We start from the raw sequence: 20,683 nt of genomic DNA on the forward strand, positions 1-20,683 counted from the left end.
TTTTATGATGGTCCAAAATTAAAACAAAGGCGAGATTTTTAAAGTTTTCCTCCGTGATGTAGTTGCCATGACATCCAGTGAGCGTGTGACTTTTGACGTAATCGGGCGCGACCACGACGCGACACTTCCTGGCGCGTTTGAATGGGTGTGGAGGATGTCATTGTCCAGGAAAAGAAAAGTTGACGAAGAAAATAGAGTTTTCAAAGATGATTGGAAAGAGAGGTATGCGTTCACAGATAGCCCAAATCTCCCGGAAGTTCCAGGAGTCTCCCGCATATTGATAGCGGCTCCTGATGCCCGCAAATTAGTTCAAATCTCTCGGAATCTAGAGCTCGCGAGCTCCAAACCGTGCAGCGCGCGTACAGCAGAAAGGGAGAGAGCGAGAGACCTTACGTGTGTGTGCAAAGTGTGTGCAAATGCCCCCCCCAACCCCCTCCTCCCCCAATAGTATCGGACCTTTGACATTGATGAACATTCAGATTTGGACCTTTGAATATAGACTTTGAGAACCCCTGACATAGACTGATGTGCTCACCTGTTGTCTCTGCACCCCTCGCCTGCTGCTGCTTTTCATCTTCAACATAACACAAAGGCTCTTTTAAGAGCCACTCACTTATTTTAAACTGCAACATCTGAATCCAAACACGAATCATGAACTCAGTTCTTTTTTAGAATAAAACATTTATTTAAACATTAAAGCTGACGCTAAGGAACAAATTATATATATATATATATACATATATATATATATACATATAACATCTAAATCTAAATCATCTAAATCAAAACACGAATCATGAACTCAGTTCTTTTATATATACATATATATCAAGAATTTAGACCTCAGGAAAACTCAGCCCTGTGTAAAGTAGTCAAGAACTCGATTTCAACTTGACTCCTTTTTTCTCGTGACAGGTTTCTGAGACGTGGTGCCAGACTCAAAAGAAAAAGCTCCTCCTCATCTGAAGCCTGATTGAGAACACTCATCAACTGATTCTCAAACTCATCATTCTGCCCCTTCCTTTTTTTGTTCCTCATTGATCCCTGTGGTGCTGGCATAGCCCGTGGAGTGCTGGGTGCTGCAGGGACATGGGATACATGAGGTGCTGAGGTAGATGGGGGCTCCCCGGATACAGGGTCAGACAGAGTCTCAGAAGACTCAGCAGCCAGAACTGCAGGAGTAGACAGGCCACTGGGAGCAACATCAGTCAGGAAAAGGGTAAAGGTTTCAGTTGTAGCACCAGGTGGTGGGGTGCCAGGTGGTGATGACTGAACAGCTAGGGGTGATGAGGTAACCTGGGAGCTAGTTGATCTCTCCTCTAGGGATGGGGACATATTGGATGATCTGGCCCTCTCTCTGACATGAGGCTCCAAGAAACTCATTATGGAGAAATACCTCCATGTGGTCTTTTGTTCTGCCCCTGCACCACTCTTCTTCTCCCTCATAGTCTTTCTCTCCTTTATAAATCTGTCCCTGAGATTTTTCCATCGCTTTTTACACTCATCCTCTAAATAAGTTGGGAAAATGTTTTATCTTTTTTAATAACACATTTGGAAACTATACCTCTCCCCCACGTGAGAAAATTGAACAGGTGTAACGTTACGTGTCATGGGGGATGTGCATACGTTCTATGTATAACAGTTGTATTAGACAGGTCTATTAAACATCGTAAACTAATAAACACGGAGAATGCGAGCAAATTCTCACGGAGAATTCTCAGCGCGTCAAAAAAAAAGGTCCGCCGCCCATATTGCCAAATATATATATATATCATCGAAATCAACACACGAATCATGAGCTCAGTTCTTTTTTAGAATAAAACATTTATTCAAACATTAAAGCTGACACAAAGGAACAAATTATGTATATATTAAAACACACCTGACATGCCAACTTGAATGGAGATATGTCTCCATGACACAGCTTTTCTGATGATGTCCCTATACGACCTCAAACTTGTATCGTACAGCTCAGGAAATTCCGATACACACAGTACTAGCTGTTCATCCCATAGACAGTAAAAGAAATGGACACAGCGACCCCATAGATTTCAACGGAGAAAGTCGAAGCCCATAAAAGCACTCACTTCCTGATAGCCAAGCGCACTGCGCAGGCTCAAACTGAGCTTGACGACGTAGAGGTCACGTGAGCAACCGTTCTGACCTTCTAGTAACTGTGCCGAGACAAATCTGAATTGAAATCTGAAACAAATCTGTTGTTGAAATATTTTGTCCCGTTGCTTTTATGAACTCTCTATCTATGGGCTTCTCCCTTGACTTTATGCCTCCATGTCCACCAGATTGCCTCATAGACAGTAAACGATTGCCTACGAGCTTCTACTTCTGTCTATACGGTAATTTCTCTACTGTGCGACAGAGCGTCCCGTGGTTATGACGCAATCGTTAGCCTATTTTTACAAACACGGCTTCTACGGGACCATAACGTAAGATACAAAGTAATGGAGCCTTTTATCCATTGTCCCGTTTCTTAAGAAATAAATAATGGACAAATTGAGTCTTTGGACGCCTCAGATGTAAAGTTATTCGCTGCCAAAATGAATGGGAGTCAATGGGATGCTAACAGTAGGTGATAGCCAGCTACAATGGCGGCCCCCAGAGGAAGCTTCAGTTTCCGGCGGATGGATTACCCCCTTGGTTCATCCATTTTGATTTCCGTGTTTGTTTGGATGTCCCGTTTCTATTGGCCGCGCTGGTAATCGTCACAGAGCGCAGCGGAAAAAGTTGAACTATTTTGAACTTCGACGCAGCAACAAAACGTCTTCGCGCGGCGCAAGCCATTGAAATGAATGGGTTTCATAGCGCAGCGCAGCGCATTCCGCGTCCTGTGTGAAAGGCCCTTAATGCTTTCACCAATGCAAACACGATGATGTACATACAGTAATATCTTCATTGTGCAGTCTAATGTGTGTCATTGATTTCATAACGAGTTGTCCAGATAAACTCGCGCTGTGTGGAAAGATTGTTCTTTGATCGCTTTCTGTATAATTTGTTCACAATTTAAATACGATTATTTTCATCCTACTAAAAGAAACGATGTGAAGTTGATATTTTAGTCACTGGCTTGACTTATGCATATACAGTATTGAACGATTTTGAGAGAAAGATTAACTTACCTGTCTGAACTTGGACAATTAGGCTAAGTTACACATCAGAAATTGTTGCTTGGTAGCTCGATGATTTATTTTCAGACGTTCATCGAGGCCAGCTCTGTCAATACAGAGCTGGCCTCGATGAACGTCTGAAAATAAATCATCGAGCTACCAAGCAACAATTTCTGATTGAGGAAACAGTTGAGGAAACAGTCGTCGGTGAAATGTTTGGACCATACAAAACTTTGGGAAGTTGTGTCGGCGCATTTCTTGAGAAAATAAAATTAACCCATTGTTTCTTCAGAGGCTCGGATGAAGGAACTAAAAAATACTTTTGTGTTCATTTGTACATCCGAACACTGATCAACTGCCATGCTTCGCTGGTTTGCAAGCCATGATATCTCTCGAGGAAAAACTCAAATCGCGCTTGCGCGTTCGTACTTCCTCTAGCTCATTTTCTCATGGGCGAGCCAAATTCTCTGGGCGGGCAAAAAGGGGAGGTTACCTTTCCTCCGTGTGACGTCATACGGAGGAGATTCAAGATCAGCTCGTCTGAGCTTTCATTTTCTCAAAGGCAGAGAAAGATAGCCAAAGCTCGGTTTACACCGATTGAAATTTCTAGCCACTGGGGGACCATATAGGCTAGGGGAACTCATATTAATTTCATGTCAAGGGACCTTTAACTCTCCCAGCATCTGACCAGCTCTCAATAAACATATCTGTCATTTTGCAATTGAATCTTCTGATTATTTTCTAACAGACAAAGGTCAACCGCGGGAAATGTAACAAAAGAATAGCGCGAAATTCAGTGCGGTCAATATGACCGTCTATGGCCGAAATAGGTAAATATGTTCATTTGTTTTTTTCCCTTATGTGTAATTTATATTAAAAACATTTAAAATGAAAATACAGACACTTGTAGGAAAAGTCAGGTACCAGCAGGATTTTATTTATTTTTTCAACAAAGTTATTGCAGATATAAAATTCAAAACGGTCAAAATGATCGTCGTGGCCGTTCTAGTGTCAAAGTCCTGTGTTTCAGTTACTCCTTTTCAGTTCTCATTTGTTCATGTGTGGTATGAAATCTCCTAAATTCCTGTTATTTATTCTTGCAATCTTCTTTGTTTTGTTTAAATAAATAAATACTTGTGTATTTTTAAACTACTGAGTCTTCTTTTTGAGCTTTTGCACTTAACACTTCAAATCACCCAAAAACCCTACCATCACATTGTGTTTGCAAGGACCACCTTTCAAATGTAAAAACGTAGTTGAAGTAAATTTGCCCTTAATTCAAATGTACCCATCATTTCTTCTGTCATAATTACATCCATGAAGTAGCTGAGTTTAAGCTCTAAAATCTGTCTTCAGCATCAACATGAAAAATCATGTTAGATTAATCATGTTAACTGCGGAAAAAACACAGCCTCAGCTTACATCCATTTATAGAATATGAAAGAGTTATATTTTTGTTGTAATTTCACGTGTCATTGCAAGGGTTCATTTTCGAACAGAACACCAAAAGAAAACCTTAGTAGTTTATGTAGTTACTGTCATATGCACCTCATTTCTGCATGTCATCATTACCTACATAAGATAATGCACAAAAATACTTAACATGTAAATGTTAACATGAAGCACATGAACAGTTTCACTTTCACACGATTCACACAATAAAGTGAATATGTGCTTCACATTCATAATGCTATTTGTGAGCATGTGTTGCAGGCTTAAAACAAACTTCCTAAGAAGTTTCTAGGTCTATTTCCTGGGGTTAGAGATAGTTTACATCAATATTCATGTAAATGGCTCTCAGACACCTGACACGAACAAAGTGTGAATTTACCCTCAATATCTAGTTATGAAGACAGAGCCAATATCTTTCCTAACAACGTGTCCTTGATGATCCCAAAGCCACGGGCCATCCATATTGCATTAACTCCTTGTCTGATGAATTGGTTGCAGTCTGCTTATAGAAGATAGCCACATTCACACACATATACACACTTGTTTTATAGTTACCGATCCCATGTTTATGCATAAACTCTCTCGCCATGCATGTTGAAGACAGTGAGAGTATCACAGGAAGAGAATTTCTGCAGTCGACTCCCGTTCCCAAAGTGTTCAGGTTGCATTAGGTGTGGCACCAGCTGATGGCCAGACCTCAGAGATGACCCCACCACTGTCAGAGCTAGTTAGCCTCTTGCAGGCGATCCAGGCGGGAATTCTGCAACTCCTCGCTGTTTCCGAACAATCTGACTTCGCTGTGCCCTGAGGCCCCTGCTGAAGAGGAAGAGGAAGAGCATGGAAGAGAGCAATGCTGTAGGACTCTTACCATAATTATAGCTGAGTAAGTGCTTCCTTCAAAGCTGGCGTTTGGACGTTAGTGCTTTGGGTTTAGAGACTGGGTGATTAGAGCTCACAGTGGGGCAGAAAGGGGACAAATCAGTGCAGAGAGAATTGGTGCGGGCTAATAACGTCACATAAAAATGCTTAATGAGACGGGGCCCTTTCTATAACACCAAAATATTCTCTTTGAGCTTAGAATCTAATGAGCCAAGACATATTTTTATGTCTGCTCATCACAATTAGCCAACAATTCCAACAGAAAAAAAATTGGTTTTGTTTTGTAACAGCATACCAGCATTGGGGAAGTTAGATACTGTAGATTGCAAAGCTATTTCAAAGTACTAACTACTCTTATGAAAAATTAGTTGGCTATACTACAAGTTTCAAACTAAAATCAGCTATTTTGAAGCTTTTTAAGAGGCCAATACATAATTTAGATATAATTTATACAATATTATCTTTGCCAAGACATGCAAACAAAATTTCACTCCCACAGGGTTGAATGACAAAGTGAATTTGAACAGGAAAAAACTCTAGTACATGCACGCCAAGTCTAAAACTTAAGTTTATGAACAGCTGCATTTAACTAGGCTAGATATTCCGAGCCGAAAATGCCATTAAGGAACTCCGATCAGAGCACTGTTGTTGTAAATCTGTTCATTTACATGAACCATTCAAACAAACTGGTTCACTAGAATTAAATTGGACTCTCTGATGAGATATGTGAATATGAGAGGGAGGACCATTTAAAACAAACTGATTCACTATAATGATTTGACCTATCCAGCGCTACATAATAGGAGAGAGAGGACCGTTTAAGAAGAACCAATTCATTAGAATTAATTGAAATTTCCTGCACTAGACAAGAGGGAGAGGCTTTATGACAAAGAACCGATTCTCTTGAACAAATTGAACTTTCAGGCACCACATACGAGATAGCTAGAGGACTGTTCAAGAAAAACCGAATTGCATGAATTTTTGAAACAATGCGACAACAAAAACAGTGGGGTTTTTTATGCTATTCATTGGAAAAAGCAGCTTTCAGAAAAACGTATTCTATTTTAAAAACACAACCTGCACTTTTTTTTATGTAAATGTAACAGAATGTCAAAAGAGAAAAATGTGTAGGCTGGTGATTTTGTTATGACTTTGGTGACATTTTGATTAAACATTACAAGGTCAAATTTTTTTTTTAAATTAAACATGCACAGATAATGTTTTCACAAAAAGATCATGATAACTTAAAAAACAAAATTAGTCAGTTGTTTTGTGTTTTACTATCATACCTGTCTCTTAATGCATCTAAAAAAGTATATGTAAACCATATCCAATGGCTAATTAACTAAAAAAGTTTAGCTTGTCATACAGTACAACTCTGAAAGAGCCCTGTACTACTAGCCACTGGTCTGAGAGATCAGAGGTCAAAGGGCAGTGATGTTTGAATGGAAGTGTTTTTTTTCTCTACTTCACAAACTCCTACTACACACATACTGTACATACATGCATATATGTACAATGTGGTACATTTCCAGCCCGATCTCATGAAAGCGCGAATCACAAATTGTATTTATCGTGCAATTTTATACGCAAAAAAAGAGTTTTTATGTGCATATGAAACGCAGTTTTTACGTGCATATGATACGCAGTTTTCACGTGCATATGATACGCAGTTTTCACGTGCATATGATACGCACTTTATGACGTGTAATACGCATGTACTCCACACCACTAATCCTACCCAAAGGGTTTACAGTGCGTATCATATGCACGTAAAAGCTCTTTTTTTGCGTATAAATTGCAATTATAAATTGATAAAAACAATTTGTGCTATAGATGCGCATTTTCATGAGATCGTGTTGACATTTCTGATGAACACTGACAAGGACTGGACGTTAATAAGAGCGTTATGTAATATGTCTGTGTTTTGAATTGCTTATTTTTCACATTACACCTTCTGTCAAAAACTACTTTCCATTGCTGACAACTGAAGCACAAGGACACTTATTTTTTATTTACAGTGTCATTTACTGTTTCTTGTCAAGAGGACCTTAATTTGTGTCTGTCTGATAGCTGTACAGGTGTTTAAAGACAACATAAAAAGATTAGATCTCAAGCTGTCGGCCATTGTCCTACACATTTAACATTACATTAATTTAACTGTCCTACATGTCCTTGCTGTTAACATCATTATTGTCCTCCTCATTCTGAATCTCATTTAAGAGTTTATAAATAAGAGCACAAGAAGGAATTATTATATTTCATGCTCCCCTTCAGAACACTGGAAAAATTTTACATAATTTGGGACTATTGAGTTTTTTTATTCGTTTACAGACACTATTCCATATCGCGATTAGAACAAAGCACTTAAGACGAGTAAAGAACTTACTGTGGCGGGGCTGGTGCACAGGGGGGTCAAAAGTCAGTTACACTTCATGTACGAAATGAAGAAGAAGAAGAAGAAGAAGAAGAAGAAGAAGAAGAAGAAGAAGAAGTTTTATTTATATAGCGCCTTTCCAAAGCTCAAGGTCGCTTTACATGGTACCTTTATAATACATTTAACACTGACGCACAACTTTACAATCACAAAGGACACATATAATCACATTTAGACGAAGTACATGTTAAACAGATATGTTTTTAACTGTGTCTTGAAAGCAGTCACTGATGAGATATTTCGAAGTGAAAGGGGCAGTGAATTCCATAATGTTGGCGCATTAACACTGAATGACCTTCCACCTACTGTAGATAATCGAAAACGAGGGATGGACAGTAAACCAAGTTCAGTTGATCTGAGAGAGCGTGCAGGACGGTAGGTGAAAAGTAGATCAGACAAATATGGGGGTGCAAGACCGTTTAATGCCTTATATGTTAAAAGCAATACCTTAAAGTGGATACGTGATGAAACAGGTAACCAGTGAAGGTCATGAAGCACCGGAGTAATGTGAGCAGAACGCCTGGTGGAGGTGAGAACTCTTGCTGCTGAGTTTTGGACGTACTGCAATCTTGCAATAAGTTTTTTGGGAAGGCTAAGAAATAAAGCACAAGAAATTAGAGAGCAGACTACGCCACCCCGTTACGTGAACGGGGAAAATGTCCTAAGACACACAGGTTCGCTACCACAGAGGACAAGAGACGTGGATCTGAATACAAAATACTTTATTTTCACAACAATGATTATCTTAAATATCTAAAAACACTGTTGACTCAGGGGGCACGGGTTTACACCACTTCGGTGTGCACCAGATCGAAAATAAAGAAAAAAAACACTTTCAGGCTAAGGCTTACCAGTAGGGCAGCTAGCTGGGCAGTGAGTATCCTAAGACCACACACCAAATTCTACTCACACAAACACTCACTCTCATACTTGCTAAGTGAAGGAACGCAGATGCCAACGGCAAAACACTCGGTGAAGGAAATACCACCACCAAAAAGGGCAGCTAGCTTCCCTACACCGGGGGCCTTCAGCTCCTGAAAGAAACAAAAAAACAATATACAGTATTTCACAATTACCCACAGACACATCTATCACGTTATAGAAGAACAATTCAACCTATACAAGGAAGGTCAAAACCGGCCAATTACTGGCCACAGAAGTTAACCAGGCGGCGTAACCCAACGAGTTTAACACTACATTACATTGTCATTCAAGCCTGGACACACCGTGGAGCAGCCAACTGCTATAAACAAAAACAGAACAAAACACATTTTGCAAATCAAACAATACAAACGGAAAACTACTGTTTGGACAGAGTAAACAGATGAAATCATAGAAAAAAAAAAGAAAAAAAAAAGAGTTAACAGACTGCTGGTGGCAATATTACAAAAGGTGGGGCTAATGTACATAATTACTGACACGTCAAACTTTAAGTGACGACTCTGAGACTAGCCGCTCTTCACCTAAGCCACCAGCATTAACATAGAGCTACAAATATAAAACAAACAGGAAACGGTCACACCGTAGGTTAAAATGGCAGCAGAACAAACAGTGCAGTCTAACAGCATTGTCTAGGGCGCATTTGCCCCACAGTCCACCGAGACGAACCGCTCACGAGCGGATTGACGCACCAGTAGTGGATCGCTAGACCCACAAAATATTCAGTTGACTCACAGCTTCGTTCACCATAGGCAAACCACAAATGCACAGGTGTTCCATCGAATCACACACCTCAGCTGTAGTAAAAGACAGCCTGCACCCAAAAGCAAGGTCGCACCGATCCCAGCCATAACCTGGCTCCCGCAGAGCTGCACGCGCACCCACACAGAAGCGATCGTGACAATGACGCATCCCCAGGTGGCCTGAACTCCACCTTAAATAGGCCAGGTACGGCTGCCAATAGGCTGTCACATACATCACTCACGTGACAACCACAAATAATAGGGCGGGGTCAAACCCACCCTGCCACATTACCATTTACAATTCTCAGCTGGATCCGTTGCTCCTCAAAGTGAAACTAAACCGGCACTTCTGAGGTAAATTTCCCAGGATTCTTATTATGATAGTATTATTCCTCACAGCGTAGCAAGACGACGTAGAGTACATTAAGCTGATTAAACTTGATGTGTTTTATCCAGCTGATGGATTTTATCCACAGGTTTGCATGGATTGCCTAAGATCATTTGCGTTTGAATAGCGTGCGCTCTCCGTGGGCATGTTCACATTAACAGATAATGAGCTGCGAGAAAGATAATGAGAACGACTGACATCTCTCTCTTTTCATACAGATTACATAAACAGAGAATATTAGTTCCCTTCCAAGGGAACTCGAGCTGCGTTGAGACGCGGTGGGAACGCCCTGTGTGATTGCGTCGTGAAGCATGTGTAAAATCAGTCCATTTTAAGCGTTGTGTTGCTCCCTGCCCTCGTTACACGGGTGGGGACACACATCAGCTTTGTGTTGCTTGTTTGGGAGTGGAGCATGCCCAGTCAGTCCTCAAGGGGGCTGACTATGAGCATTGCGAGAAGCTTTCCGTGAGGACGCTCCGCTCTCGCTGGGCGTTCTTCGAGGAGGACGGTTCGGTTCGCGCTCCCCGAGGTGCGGGTCCCGCTGCTGCCGAGGCACATAGTATTCGCTGAGTTACAGTTCATTTTCGGTCGAGTTTCAGAATAGACTTCACTGACAGAGAGAAGGCAGAACTCACATCATGTTTATTTTTATTTATTTTTTATTTGGCGAAAAGTACAACACTTTGTTTTTATTGTGAGTATACACAAAAAATAGACACTTAACAGGATCGAATGATGTACAACACTTATATGTAAGATCAAAATCAATAGAGTATTTTGAGTCTCTTTTGCACTGATAAGAAAAAAAGCGAGCTGGTATCGTTGGCGCGACCGCCGACCCCAGGGGGTTAAAGTCACAGCGCTGGCCCTCGGCCAGATGATGTCCACCCTAGTAGTCCAGAAGCGCCCACTGGCTAAACCTTGCAGAGGTGTGAGACATCGCCAAAGTTCGCTTTCTCTATGCTCCCATCTCATGAGGTGGCCTTTCTCATGAGGTGGCCTTTTGGAGACTGTGCCCAGCGGTTCTCCGCAGTTCAAAAGCAGGCTGAGGTAACCAAAAGCTTTTCACAATGTGCTCCTTGAGTCACTGGTGGGCTGCCCTTCAGTCTGTTTGTCGCCAAGGGTGTCAGTCCCCAGCCCAAAAAAAAAAAAAAACCTCCGCCACAGCCAGCTTTACTGTGACGTTGATACAGTAGCCTGATGTGCTCGAGTCTCACTCATCCCTGCCGATCGGTGGAGTCAGGTTAGTGTTGCACACTCAGACCCCTCTTCGGGCCGCTATGCCGTCCTAGTCGGGTCGCTGCATTCGGGTACTCTGTCGGGTACTCTGTCGCGCCGTTGGTCGGTGTACGGTGTCTGGGAGCCTGGCTAGCGCTTCCCAGCCCGTCTCGCTGGCTCATCCGTACCATCAGACTCGGCTATGCGATTCAGTTCGCCCAGCGTCCCCCGGCCTTCACCAGGCAGAGACTGCAGTCCTACTGCCGATGGACGCAATTGAGTCGGTCCCTCCAGCCGATATGAAGACCGGCTTCTACAGCCCGTACTTCATTGTACCCAATAAATGTGGTGGGTTACGACCTATCTTGGATCTGCGTGTCCTGAACCGGTCCCTTCACAGGCTGCCGTTCAAGATGCTTACGCAAAAACGTATTTTCAAGTGCATCCGTCCCCAAGATTGCTTTGCAGCGATCAACCTGAAGGACGCGTACTTTCATGTCTCGATTCTCCCTCGACACAGACCGTTTCTTCGCTTTGCGTTCGAGGGACGGGCATATCAGTACAAGTCTTACCCTTCGGGCTGGCCCTGTCACGGAGGCAGCCATTGCTCCCATGTGCAAGTGTGGTGTTCGTATCCTCAACTACCTCAACGACTGGCTTATCCTGGCCCAGTCGAGAGAGCAGTTGTACGAACACAGAGAAATGGTGCTCAGTCACCTCAGCCACCTAGGGCTTCGGGTCAACTGGCAAAAGAGCAAACTCACAGCCCCTCCCTGGCCCACTCATCTGAGAGAGGACCTGCTCTCTCAGAGAGGGGGCACCCTATGGCACCCGCGACTGGACCTCTGAAAACTCCATGTCTGGTCCCTGGACGGGACACGGAGGTTTTAGGTGACCTACCCCAAGCGGTAGTTGACACCATCACTTCCGCTAGAGTCCCCTCTACAAGGCGACTCTATGCGTTGAAGTGGAACCTGTTCGTCGAGTGGTGTTCTCACCAGGAGAACCCCCAAACTTGCTCGATCAGAACTGTGCTTTCCTTCCGTGCCCGCTCTCTATACCCTCTTGGGATTTGTCTCTGGTCCTTTCGGCACGTCAGAGACCACAATTTGAGCCTTTGCAATCAGCTGAATTAAAAAGTATGTCCTGTAAGACAATACTCCTGGTTGCATTGGCCTCTATCAAGAGGGTAGGGGACCTGCATGCATTTTCAGTCGACGAATCGTGCCTAGAATTTGGCCCGGCTACCTCTCACGTGATCCTGAGACCCCGGCCCGGATACGTGCCCAAGGTCCCTACCACTCCCTTCCGGGACCAGGTAGTGAACCTGCAAGTGCTGCCTTCAGAGGAGGTAGACCCAGCCCTATCTTTTCTCTTTCCCGTTCGTGTTCTGAGTCTGTATGTGGACAGAACGCAAAGCCTCAGGACCTCAGATCAGCTCTTCGTCTGTTATGGAGGCCAGAAGAAGGGAAAGGCTGTCTCCAAGCAGAGAATGGCCCACTTGATAGTGGATGCCATCGCCTTGGCTTACCAAGCCCATGGCGTGCCTTGTCCGCTCGGGTTGAGAGCCCACTCCACTAGGAGTGTCGCTTCTTCCTGGGCGCTGGCACACGGCGCCTCGCTGACAGACATCTGTAGAGCTGCGGGCTGGGCGACACCTAACACTTTCGCTAGGTTTTATAGCCTACGTGTTGAGCCGATTTCTTCCAGTGTGCTCGCTTCAACCAGCCAGTAACACTGAAGTTCCCACTCTAGTGTCGGCTTGCTGTGCCAGTCCCCTCCACACGGAGCGGATAAGTGCACTTTTTTGCTCCAGTCGAGTTGCCCACTCTGGCGAACCCTGTGAGTTCCTCCGCACCCCTTCGGCAGTCGGACGTTGCGGAGCGTCCGACGCCAGGCCTAGTGCTCGTATGCTTGTTAACTTGTGCTAGGCTGGGTTCCATATGTGTGGTGATCCCTGCGGCGATCCCATTTGCATATTCTTCCACGATCAGCTCCCTGCGGTGAGCCCGTGTCTTTCCCTTGGCAGAGTCCGCTCTGCCATCACTGTTTGGTGTTGCCTCCCCCTTCTTAGGCTGGAGCAACCCCAGTGACATTCCATTTGTCGCACTGTCCCTTCGGCCAGTCCATATATGTATTCTCCACATGTTACCTCCCTTCAGGCATGATGTGGCTCTGCAGCATCCCTCTCCCCTGGAAAGGCACGCTTTCCCAGTGTTATCCAAAAGTTCCACTGTGTGGGTTATAACGGAACAGCAGTTCGAACTCCCTCTACGCAGGCCTTCCGCCCCAGCCAGTTGGGGGTCTGGGAGTCTTGCGTAGGGCGCTGGATGTGGCAGCAACCGTGGCGTTTTCCATAGGGATCCCAATTACGTTGTAATTGGGTGACTGATAGGGAACGTCTCGGTTAGTAACCCTCGTTACCTGAAGGAGGGAACGGGAGACGTAATGTCCCGTCACCACGGTTGCTGACCATCGCTGTACGGCCGAACACTTGTATTCATTAAATGGAGCATCTCTAGCCATTGTCCAGTAATAGTCTACAAGCATTAGTGGGCTCAATTTGCTCCATTTGATGTAATCTGCACTGTTCACACAAGTACGAGGCATCTCTGCTCACTTTGGCTGAACATAAATATGTCCCTTTGCAAAATCAAATACTGACAAATAAGAGAGCATGTGCATCACATTATTCCTAGAAATCATGGATTGCAAAAGGAACAATTCCAATAGGGTCCTCACACCATCGGTGCTCGGGCCCTAATGAAGCTTATATCACTTTGCTAAACAAATTGGCCTATATCAGCTTTAGAAATCATACAGCAGGGGTGCAAAACTCAGGTCCCAGGCCTGCAGAGTTTAGCTTCAACCCTAAACTCAAGTCCTTTAGTTTTCTTTTTTTGTTGTTGAAAACTACAGGTATGGCTGCATCTAAAAATCGCATACTTTCCTACTATATAGTGAAAAACATTATGTGACAAAAGAGGAATGTCTGAATTCACAGTACTCATAAAAGATGACCCGGATGACCTACTACTTCTGGCAAGATTTTGAAGTGTGCATATATGGACACTTTACTATCCCATGGGGCCCCGGGAGAGAATTTGTGACCCGATCTGGCGAAATGAGTCGGAAGTCGCAACGTTCTATTTTAAGATATGGGCCGATTATGTGGAAAAACAATGAAATAATAGATTTGTTTGTGCTAATTTCAAAGAACAGACATTCAAAAATAATCTCCCAAAGTTTCGTAGTCCAGATAATTGAGTAAAGGTATTTAAATTACTATTAAAATTTACAAAGTTTTACTAAATTCGCTGGAAATGAACATTGCTTTTCTCAACTGAAAGTTTCGTAGTGTGCACGCGGGATTGACATAACGTGATTGACAAATGTGAATGAGTGTAGCTATTTATCTGCAAGGAGAATCCATTACAATGTGTTTGATTAACCAAATATTTAACTGTTGGTATCTCTGTTATGAATTTGTTACGCTGTTATTGTCAACTAGCCTACACTAAGATATGATTGCATAGACTAGCATTATTTGATCTCTGTTTCCTTGTCTCTCGGCCTCTCACTTTCTCTCTCTCTCTCTCTCTCTCACACACACACACACACACACACGCACACACACACGCACAGACACACACACCCTCTCTCTCAAGCAAAAATGTAGCACCTCTGTTCAATCTTTCTGATTTTAGTACATTTTTGTAAAAGGTAGGCCTACTGTTAAATTATTTATTCAAATAAAAACTTAAAAAAAAAATTTGAGCTTCAGGCTGGTTTAATAGCATTTATATATATTAATGTCTTTGGTCAAATTAAGCTGTAAAATAAATAGTTTATCCCTTTAAATGTAATGGATTTTGAAAGATATCAACAAAAAACGGGCAAAAAACTTTAAAAGCGATTTTCTCAGGTTTTCAATTGGAAAAAGAGGGCAGACGACCATAATTCAAATCTGTATATCTTTACAACCATTCAAGGTATGACTTTGACTAGGATATCAATTGAAAGCTTATGGTATCCTCTTTCCATTAATACCCAAATCTCAATTTTTAAATTTGGGTCACTGTGACTCATTTTGCTGGATCAGGTCACATTTATGAATGACAATGAAGCGACGTAACTGGCGCTGGTAGGTCACATGATAATGACAACATGACAGATGTAGTACTTCCGGATTACATTCATATTACACACATTAATATATAGTATACACACTATATATGAAGTCGTTAGAAGTCGTTAAATAATTACTTATTCAAAATAAGTACCTACTCAGGAGAGTATGCCATTTAGGATGCAGCCATCATGTGTTGGAGTAGGGTTGGATCAAAACTCTGCAGGGCTGTGGCATTCCAGGAATTGAGTTTTGCACCCCTGCTGTATGATTTCTAAAGCCAATATAGGGCAATTTGTTCAGCAAAGTAATATAAGCTTCATTATGATCGCAATCCATGATTTCTAGGAATAACATGATACAATTCATATGTTTGACACAATACCAGCTTTAGATTGCATCATTCAATGTTTTGCCTAAAAATCAAGTACTGTCCAAACCCAGTCATAGATGTATTTATAGATTCAGTCAAATATGTATTTTAGTCATTTCTGGTTTAAATTGAGATCCTTTCCCTTTATTACTCACTCATCCTCCGCCATTCCCAAGTCAAGGGTCGGATACGGACCCAATAGCTTATCTTGAAAACTACAGCCAATCAATCATTTTAAGCATAATTTGCATTCTCAGTGACAGAATATTAGTAAAGTTTGACTACATTTATTTCAAAAGCATTTTGGCTGTAGACCAGTGTAATAAATTGAAGGTTGTGTTAATTTGACATTTAATAATAAGCAATTGTGATAAATCTAAAAGATAAATGTTCATTCATGTAATCTTGCACTCATTTTGAGTCCTTTTCTACCTAGGCTGCCATTTTGTGTTGTATGTCTTCGTGACAATAGATTCTACTCAACTGCACAGACTGACAGGTCATAAATTATGATTCAGGCCACAGGACATTCATAACAGCTGGCATTTCAACATGTCTGACAGATAAATTCCCTGCTATATTGGTGCCATGGTGTATTCATAAAACCGGACTACAGATGTCTACATTTGGTTAAAACATTAATTTCCACAGTTCACTGCTACTTTCCATGTTGATGCAGTGGATCCAAACCTTTCTCTTTGCTAATAGAGTGATGACTCGGTCAGTCTCATTCACACATCATTAAGTCCTGATTGGCTGCGTGATGACCTCAGGACACCTGCCACCTGGCCTTTGAGTCTCCATGACGACCGATTGCTGACTGACATTCATCTTCCGCCTGGCGCCCACAACACATTTAAAAGCATGCCTGGGGTCTCGAGTTGAGATACTCGTGCTCGACACATATTGATTTTACTCCGCTCAATATCAACGTGGATGTTTTCAACCTTAGACAGCACATATCTGATATTATTTTACACCTCAGAGCATCGGACAGGCAGAAACAAACAGAGACGGAGGAGCGAATGCTCACCGAATTCAGCTGGAAGGCAGAGCCTACATGTCGGCTCCCAAAATGGGATGATGGGAAATTGGAAGGGCACTAATGTCTTAAAGGAGGTCATGGGAAAACATCACATGATGAACCAAGCAGCATTAACCAAGCTGCCACTCAAAATTATAAGCCAAAAATACAAATAAACGAAAAGTATTGGCTTACTAACTATAGGTTACAGCAAAATTATATACATTTTTTAAACATCCATGCAAGAACAGAATGTTGCTGACGGACAACGGCTTCAGTAGCCTACATCTCTCCTCCAAAATCTGACCATAAAGGCTGAATGTTTTCTCATGCACTCGTGGCTGGGATGCAAAGAACATTAACCAGGTTGATCAGGGCAGGGAACTGGGAACTGGGAACGGTGTAAACCGCCCGCTCCCGTCCAAAATACACCAGAGTTACCGACTGCTACCGTCTTTGGGAAATTTAAGTTCTCTCTACTGTGAAGGATGAAAGTCCAATCCGTTCATTATGCTGTAAGATTGTTAGAGATTCTTGCGAGTTGATCATTCAGCCTTAGGGTGTTAGAACAATCTGAAAAGTGTGCACATAACAACACACACTAAAGAGGCAAATTATATAGGCCTACTATCAGCTTGGCTTATAAATATTTCATTAGGTGACATAATGTTTGCCAAGTAACTAAAAGGCAGGTAGGTGTGTTGAAGCCATAGTAGGATTACCATTACAGGATTAACTTGGGGCTGCAAAGTGGACGCAAGGGGAGCTGCAGAATACAAAACAAAAAACAAGTCTGCACATTTTCATATGAACTGGAAATGTTTCTCTTGAGATTGATACATCTAGCATTGATAGTGAGTAGACAAAACCAATAACTAATTAACAAAATAAATACATATTCAGAAGCATATTAATGATTTAATTTAGATTTAGTAGAATTACAATATAAAAGCCAATTATTAAATTTTGGAAACAACATGTTGTCTATAATATGATATATCATCACACATTCAAATTTTTGCACAGCAGCCAGATAAATACTAACTGGTCAAGAGCCCTAAAAAGACAACATCGATCACCATAATAGTGACTACAAACTTTATTATTTTTAATAAATCATCAACAGATAAACATGTTAATTCTCAATTAGAACTTTTTTTGCTTATGTGAAAATAAAGTAAATCTGGTTTGTAATAAGTGGAGCTGGAAATGCTGTTTTTGGATTGTTTAATTATCCTCTGCTGAGATCTTGAGAGATCGATTACTGTTGAATGTTCTGTTGGGATTTAAATTTTGTGAGGTTAACAGTGTGCTGAAAAGTATAGCCTGTGTTTTATGGAATTGCCTTTGTGTCTTTTTTATGCAATCAAACAAAATGGTTGTGAGAGCAAAAATAACTATATTGTAATAAAAAACAAAACTCTTTGCAGTGTTAGTAAATATTTGTTTTTCTTTGTGCAGTTTTCTAGCCTGAAGTAGTCATACTCAGATTCTAGTCAGAATGTAAGTCTGATACTGCTCCACTGGGCTGTGATTATGGGCGTGTTTCAACAGAACCAGGAAAGAAAATGCTTCTGCACTCAATTGGATCGACAAATGCCTTGATCGTGGTTCTCTGTTCCGCTTTTAAAATGAATGCGCTGTCTACATCTTCTATAAAAGACGCGATGGCTGAATCTACACATCTAAATTCTTCAGCGGCAGCCATTCTTTGTTGTAAACGAATTCAACACAAGCGCTCTTTGGTGACGTGGATGATTACGTTACGGTTGATCATCTGTCCATCATCGTATAAAGCCCGTCCTAACAATTTGATTGGTCCAAACAGCTTTGGTTCTGGCATACTTGCTTCACAACCGATCAAGTCCAGACCGAACTTCCCATCCTCAAATGTTGTGGGTGGGGCTAAGTTCGGCTAGCTTCCAGGCTAGCAGTTTTCATCACACATGAACAAATTTGCCCTCTGTACGGCTGTCATTGTTTGCGAGTCTAAAAGCTTTGCTTGCGTGTTGAAAAGATTTGAATTCAAGTGAAGCTGCATTCCAGTGGGTGGTATCTAAGCACCAGATCGAAATACCTTTTTTTGTCACTCTCACTTGGTGCAATAATTCAGCCTCAGCCACACCCACTACCCAGTCCCGCGAGTTTGACTCTGAGGCCCTGTTTACACCTGCTATTAAGTTGCGTTTTGGTCGATCGGCTTACAAGTGGACAATGCTAAATACAGGTGTAAATGGGGTCTAAAACGTTATGAGCTTGCCCACTTTCAACCACTTCCAGAGATAGTTGAAAACGTATTTGACCGAATTGCTTTCGTAGTGAACAGATGCAAAAGACCACCTACTCTCCGCCTACTGACCTAATGTGTAAACATTATGGGAAGCGTGCTGGCCAGACAGGATTTAAACTTTATTGGCTGGAGACCCAAGTTTGGTTTAACCCTTTCGCACGTACGTTTAAAATATTCTAACTGACCCCCCAGCGTGAGTTTTTCAAGGCGACCGTTATTTAGAACCTGTCACTTTAATGTTTCCATGGTGACGCGTCATTTCTTGTCACGTGACACAGCGCAATCACAACACAGAGCTGAATGAGTGATGATCTGCTTTTATGTCTTTTTTCCTTTTCTATTCAAAATATTCACACATGTATTAGCTATAGCATGAAACACTGATATTCCGATTGTCAAATATGTGCAAGTGGATGTGTTTTGTTGTTTAAACGTCTTTATAACGATCGCGTTAGTTGAGCTGGATGCGCGATGGGCGGCGCCATGTTAGTTTGTTTCACAGTTCAGAGAATCGGATCTGTTGTTTCTCACGAAATACATGAAAGTAAGTGGCCGGTGAACTAGGAGAAGAATAGGGTAAAATGTAAAGCTACTTACACAATGTGTATCTGATATGAATAAAACGTTTTGTCTTATTATAATGGAAATGATTATTGTAGCCGTTTCCATTGACATCAGTGTCTATTTTACTAATTCAAAATCACTGTTTTGCTAGTACTTATGTGTATTTAAATGTCTGAAACCTAAAATAAACATTATGTGGTTTAAAATACTCAATAGTTGTGATATATGACAGCACTGAGTGCGTCCATCTCTGGCTCAGCGCCAGCCAACGCGCGAAAGCACGTTTGAATTTAGCAGTTGATCACGTGATGCACTGACCGTTCTAATCACACCGGTGTGATCTTACGCTCCAGGGACCAGCCAAGACTGATCACACCGGTGTGATCGTACGCGTGAAAGGGTTAAAGGTGCCCTAGAATTTGAAATTGAATTTATCTTGGCATAGTTAAATAACAAGAGTTCAGTACATGGACATGACATACAGTGAGTCTCAAACACCATTGTTTTCTCCTTATTTAAATCTCGTTTTTGAAAAACACTCCTGAAAAAAAGGCGAATCTCCACATAACACCGACTGTGACGCAACAGTCGGGATCATTAATATGTACGCCTCCAAAAATTTGCATGCCAGCCCATGTTCAATGCCAGGCGAAACTGCGCAGCCGAATCATCGGAAGTTCTGCAGGTGAAGAAACAAGCGAGGGTCATAGGAAAAATGGCAGATCATGGAAACAAATGTTATGTTTCAGGCTGTGCAGGGGATGTGAGGACTTTTCATACCCTTCCCACAGAAAAGAAATTTCAACAGGCGTGGTTGCTGTTTAACTATAATCGGATTCCGCAACAGTTTAATTCGAAGTTGTTCGTTTGCTCTGCCCATTTCACCACGGACTTATTTTCTAACCTGGGACAATATCAAGCAGGCTTCTCTCAGCGTCTCATACTGAAGAAGGGGGCAATTCCAACTATATTCCAGCAAGCGGTAAACTAGTGTGATTTTATTATCGATAATTCACACTGTGTTATCTAGATCCAGCGCAAGATCCTAGTACAGTAACAATAGCAAACTCCAAGTAACAAAGTATTTACGCTGAGGTTAATATGTCTTGCCTGTGTTGTCATATA

The sequence above is a fragment of the Rhinichthys klamathensis genome, unplaced genomic scaffold (genome assembly GCF_029890125.1).
Source record: "Rhinichthys klamathensis goyatoka isolate OS25496 unplaced genomic scaffold, OSU_Roscu_1.1 h1tg000181l_1, whole genome shotgun sequence".
Classification (NCBI taxonomy): domain Eukaryota; kingdom Metazoa; phylum Chordata; class Actinopteri; order Cypriniformes; family Leuciscidae; genus Rhinichthys; species Rhinichthys klamathensis.